Source organism: Cucurbita pepo, chromosome LG01 (assembly GCF_002806865.2).
Source record: "Cucurbita pepo subsp. pepo cultivar mu-cu-16 chromosome LG01, ASM280686v2, whole genome shotgun sequence".
In the NCBI taxonomy this organism is placed as follows: Eukaryota; Viridiplantae; Streptophyta; class Magnoliopsida; order Cucurbitales; family Cucurbitaceae; genus Cucurbita; species Cucurbita pepo.
In genome coordinates, this window is record NC_036638.1 from 15,910,674 (window position 1) to 15,916,658 (window position 5,985).

Consider the following 5,985-nt stretch of genomic DNA (forward strand, 5'->3'; position numbering starts at 1 on the left):
TTATGAAAAGTTAGGTCCCGCTCATATGTTGCATGTGTTTGCATTCCTAACCCCAACAGTGGGGTGACTTACTGAGTATTTCATAAAATACTCAAGCCACGTGCTACCTACATTTTTCAGGTAAAGGCAAGGCGCCAATGTACGGTTGACGGCGGAGCTGAGGCCACCATGGAAGTTGGAGACGGGATATTTTTAGAAGTTTACTCTTATTAGACTATTTTAAGTTTTACATTGAGTATTGTTTCATTTGGATTTACTTCGAATTCAGTATTGAAGGTTTATTTTCGAAGTTTAGGTTTTGTTTTGGATTCATGAATATTTATGAAAGATTCTTTCAAGGTTATTTATGATGAGCTTCCGCTTAATGAGATAAGTATGCATGGGTGACGTCACTAATTAGGTTAAAGGAAATTACGGGCGTTACATCTTAACTATTGACAAATTGCAAACCAGTTTGCTGGTAGATGAGCAAAGTAGANATCTTAACTATTGACAAATTGCAAACCAGTTTGCTGGTAGATGAGCAAAGTAGATGAGCAAAGATTGAATGAATGTGGAGGTGATGAACAAGCACTAGAATAGGTGAAATAGACGATGATCGAGCTTGTGAATTTTTTCAAGGAAGAGGTAGACATTCATTCAACAAAATTATAGTTGAGTATTATAAGTGTCATCAGTTAGGATATCTTAGATATGAATGTCCTCAATGGGAGAAGGGATCGAATTGACATGTTTATGCCTAGTACAATAAATCCTAAAGGGAGTGCCTTGGAGAACCAATTAAGAAACATAACAAGAACTTACGACAAGAACACGAACAAGAAAAGAAAAAGTGTGGTACCCTAGCATATCAAGGACACGATTAAGAGCCTACAAGTAGGCTGCTGAATCTTGTACTCATTTCTTATTTTCCATTTTTTTCAAGTAATAAGGAGCTGGTCGAGGTTGGGAGCGGACTCTAGAGCAGGTGCCATAGATAAACCTCCCCCGTCGTCCTTCAACCTTTTTATGTCGTCCCTTAATTTGTGTTTTAACTGTCGTATTGTGTTTCAAAATACTTTGTATAAACTTTATTTTGATATAAGGTATATGATTTAAATTTGGTTTGTTTCATTTTGTGAAAAATTTACCTGTTTTCTTAGAGTCATCGAGTCAGATCGGTCCTTACAGAGTCCTTCACAAGATTTATAGAGTTTATATCCATCTACAAGTGGGTAATTTATTTCTAAGTATAGACGGATATAACGAAGTCCAAAGTTAGCTAAAAGTGTAAACTCACAGATCGTGACGAACATCGGGACTCCTGTCTCTTGTCCGAATCGACTACAACTTCCTTCATGGATTATTTACGTAATCATCTCTAAATTAACATACTCAAATTTGATAACCTAACTCTTAATATTTTTCACAGATTTAAAGGAAATCCGAGAATCTAGATTCAAGAACTTTACCTTTAGATTTTTCTCATTTCTTGACGGTTTTGGACGATTCAAAAGTCAAGAATGCTTCTCTTCTAGGTTCTATGAAGATTTCATGAAGAAGGCATGGTTGGAATCGGACTTCTCGTGGCCGGAGCAGCGGTTACCTACTTCTATCTTTCTCTAGAACATTCTCTCTCTCTCTCTATTTCATATATATATATATATAAAACGTGTGTATATATATATTTCTAACTATCTTATGCTAACCTTAATTTGAGGTGCTTAATGAGAGAGGAGGCAGATGGACCAAATTACCCCTCCGGATTGACTTGGACCATATTTCTAATTTTCTATGATTTTTCTTCTATATGTTTATAAGTTATCTTATTTCTAAGCATCTTTTTGACCATCAATGATTTATCAAATGATGCGTCTTTAAATATAAATCTAATAACATTGTCACCTAGGTTTTGACTCTTAAATTGGGCTTCATCAAATGGTTAGTGTAATGTCTAAGTTTAAATCAAACGAGGTTGAAAATAGGGATTTGATTCCTAAATTAGATTCAAACAATGAATTACCATATGCTCATTGAAATACAAGGAGTTGAAAATAGGGTTTTGACTCCTAAATTGGTTAAATTAAAGGATTTGACATGGGTCGATCTATGATGCAGTCAAATCTTATGCAAAAGAAGTGAATATTTTCAATAGTTAGTGATTTTTATGAACTTACATATACATGAACAAAACACTAGTTTAATAGTTTGACGTAAATATAATGTATTTATTCATAAACACTACCTTGCATACATGTTGCACGTACTTTCATTCTCACCACATAACATTCATGACTTTCATATACAAATACTGTTTTCTCGTATAAGGAAAAAGAGGGAGAGTTATGCTTGCCAGAGAAGTGAGATTGGTAGAATTAAAACCCAGAGTAATTATGAGCCGTTAGTCCTCACTTTCCTAGAATCGTTTTTGGAGTTCAAATCCATTTAAGAGATCTATNTTTTTTTTTTTTTTTTTTTTTTTTGGAGGGGGGTTCAAATTCATTGAGAAAGAAGGAGAAGATAGTCGAACACAAGAGAATCTGTGTAACTCTGTGTGAAATAGGTCCATTCATTAAATACTTTGTGAGAAATAGGTTTTGTCTTTGATCATCAACTTCGTTTTCTATAACTTGAGTTTAAGAAGTCTCCTCGTAACAAGTGCTAAATGACTCCCATCTTCCAATTCCTTATTCTCCTTGACTTCTTCTTCAACTAGCTCATCTTGGTCACTTTCTTCACTATCTGTGACAACTTGTCCATTCTTGATGATCATGGCTCTCTTGTTTGGACAATCGCAACTAATGTGACCAATTCGTTGACATTTCCAAAATTTTATGTCTCTATTTTTTTCTCGAACCTCCTTGTATTCATCCACTCAGTTTTGTTCTTTTTGTCAAGTTCATACTTGCCTCTAACCTTGAAATCTATCTTTTTGCATTATCTTTCCCGTATTTGCATTCTTTTTCCAAGTGTTGAAAGTAGTAGACTTAGAAACAACATATCTTTTGGAGTTCTCCCTCCCAATCTAGCTACCCTTCAATTTTGACAGCAAGGTGTAACAATTCTTACATATGAAAGTACGCTTGCATATCCACTTGATGAGCAAGTTGTCGGTTTAACCCACCAAGAAATCTAACCATTGTATCCTCCTCGTCTTTATCAATGCATGCTCTATTCATAAGGGCCTCCATTTCTATATAATATTCTTGAACACTTTTGGATCCCTGTTGCAGAGTATAGAGTTTTTGCTTGAGTACTCGTAATGCATAGGAATGTACCTTTTTCTCATTAATGTCTTCAATTCCTCCCACATTTCAATTGGTTCTTTATAATTTCTCCACCACTCTGATTTCAAAGATGTCCACCATATAATTGCATAAACACAAAATTCAGCCACAGCAAGTTTCAACTTTCTTTCTTCAGTGAAATTGTTTCGATTGAAAATATGCTCAAATTTTCTCTCATATTGCAAATACTCATCTGGATCAAATCTCTCATAGAAGGTTAGAATTTTAAGCTTTACTCCCACCGACTTCTCTCTCTTCTCCTCTCTCATATTGGTACTCTCTTTCAATTCTTTTTTGTGCTAAAATTTCTCTACTCCTTCTGCCTCTTTCTCTCCCTCGACCGACATTTCTCCCTCCCCTAAGACTATGTCCCGCTAAAAGGGTGACATTGTCATCTTCTTAAATTTCAGCTCCTTCATTCAAGAGTACTTTCCTTCCATGAAGATTACCTAAAGTTATTTCAATTCATTCCATTTGGTCTGTCAATGTACTAATAACTTGATTCAAACGAGTAATGGTAACAACCTATGCTTCTCTCCACCTACCTTCATTAATCTCCCCTCCATTTCTTCCTTCTTGGTTCATGATTGTACAAACATTAGTTAAATATGTTTGGACCTCACACATTCAACTTACTGATTTTACACTCAAGGACACTCGTGTTTATTACACACAAAGGTAGGTTGTTTGAGAAATCCGAGAGTAGGAGACCCAAAATCTAAACGCTTATTGCCTACGATTGTGAGCTCGACCTTGCTCGATTCTTGTTCCAAACTATTGCCCTAACTTCAGACTTTATAGGGGAAGCTTAAAGCGACATTGAGAGCTCCAGAATCGTTGTGAATTGGTGTTAGAATTTTCTGGAAAATCCGTTGGAAATATCCTCTCTAATCAGCGAGCTACCAGCTTCCTATTTGAATACTGGCTGCTGGGTTTGATGATTTGTGAATGTTTTAGAATATTGATAACTCTCTAAAAGTAGAGTCAAGTCTTTTTTGTAGTTAATATTGCACTCTTATTTACCATTTTCTCATTTATTACCCCATGTATTTTATTTGAGGAGCATGAAATCTTTTATTGCGGTCCAACATGAAAAAAAAAATGATTTCAGACGTTTATTTATTCTATTTAGGGAGCATGAAATCGTTTATTGCCGTCCAACATGAAAAAAAAATGATTTCAGATATTTATTTATTCTATTTAGGGAGCATGAAATCGTTTATTGCCGTCCAACATGAAAAAAAAATGATTTCAGATATTTATTTATTCTATTTAGGGAGCATGAAATCGTTTATTGCCGTCCAACATGAAAAAAAAATGATTTCAGATATTTATTTATTCTATTTAGGGAGCATGAAATCGTTTATTGCCGTCCAACATGAAAAAAAAATGATTTCAGATATTTATTTATTCTATTTAGGGAGCATGAAATCGTTTATTGCTGTCCAACATGAAAAAAAAATGATTTCAGATATTTATTTATTCTATTTAGGGAGCATGAAATCGTTTATTGCCGTCCAACATGAAAAAAAAATATGATTTCAAACATTTATTTATTCTATTTAGGGAGCATGAAATCGTTTATTGCCGTCCAACATGAAAAAAAATATAATTGAGCATAAATCGATCTTAATTGTATATTTAATTGAGTTTATTCTATTTAGGGAGCATGAAATCGTTTATTAGTTATGTGTGATAAAATTTAAGACATTAACCATGAGTTCTTAATTGAGTTATATGGTAAAATTTCAGACATTAACCATGAGATCTTAATTGAGTTATATGGTAAAATTTCAGACATTAACCATGAGATCTTAATCGAGATATGTGGTAAAATTTCAAATATGATTTGGCATTGAGTTATGTAGTAAAATTTCAAATATGATTTGGCATAAATCGATATTAATTGTATATTTAATTGAGTTTATTCCATTTAGGGAGCATGAAATCGTTTATTAATTATGTGTGGTAAAATTTCAGACATTAACATGAGATCTTAATTAAGTTATGTGGTAAAATGGGGATTATGATTTGGCATAAATCGATTATATATTTAATTGAGTTTATTCGCATTGAGTTATGTGGTAAAATGGGGAATATGATTTGGTATATTCCCATTGAGTTATGTGGTAAATAAATTGATGGGATGACATGGAAATTTTGGTTCTGGCTGCCAATCTAAATCGTATATTAAGATATTCGAAAGAGAAGCCACGTTTTCGTATATGCTCTAAAAATATTTTAATGGTTCATGTACCGACTTTCCTAGGGATCAAACCCAGGATTTCTGGTTTCGTAACCAACACCTTATCCATTGGGGCACAAAGTCATCAATACATATATTATTTTTACTTATTCTCGAGTAAGTTTTAACTATTTGAAGATAATTTTCAAATCTTTCAAAAAAAAAAAAAAAAAACAAAATTGATTTGTAAGTCTTAATTAAATGTTTGAATATAATAGATAGGCACGTTTTCGTATATGCTATGCTCTAAAAATGCTTTATGAGTCATGTATCGACTCTGCTGGGGATCGAACCCAGAATCTCTAGTTTCGTAGACCAGCTCCTTATCCATTGGGCCACAGAATCATCAATACATACAATATTTTTACTTACTCTCGAGTAATTTTTAACTATTTGGAAGATAATTTTCAAATCCTTCAAAAAAAAAAAAAAAAAAAAAAAAAAAAAAAAAAAAAAAAAAAAAAAAAAAAAAAA

General features: G+C 33.2%; 1 protein-coding gene and 1 non-coding gene across 2 annotated transcripts in view; both read right to left on the minus strand.

Moving 5' to 3' along the window:
* LOC111801467 (probable transmembrane ascorbate ferrireductase 3) overlaps nt 1-5,985 on the minus strand; it is a 13,649-nt gene that overhangs the window by 2,364 nt on the left and 5,300 nt on the right. The window lies entirely within an intron of this gene.
* Nucleotides 5,784-5,856, minus strand: TRNAR-ACG. Its single transcript has one exon. It is a non-coding gene; the product is annotated as a tRNA-Arg (tRNA).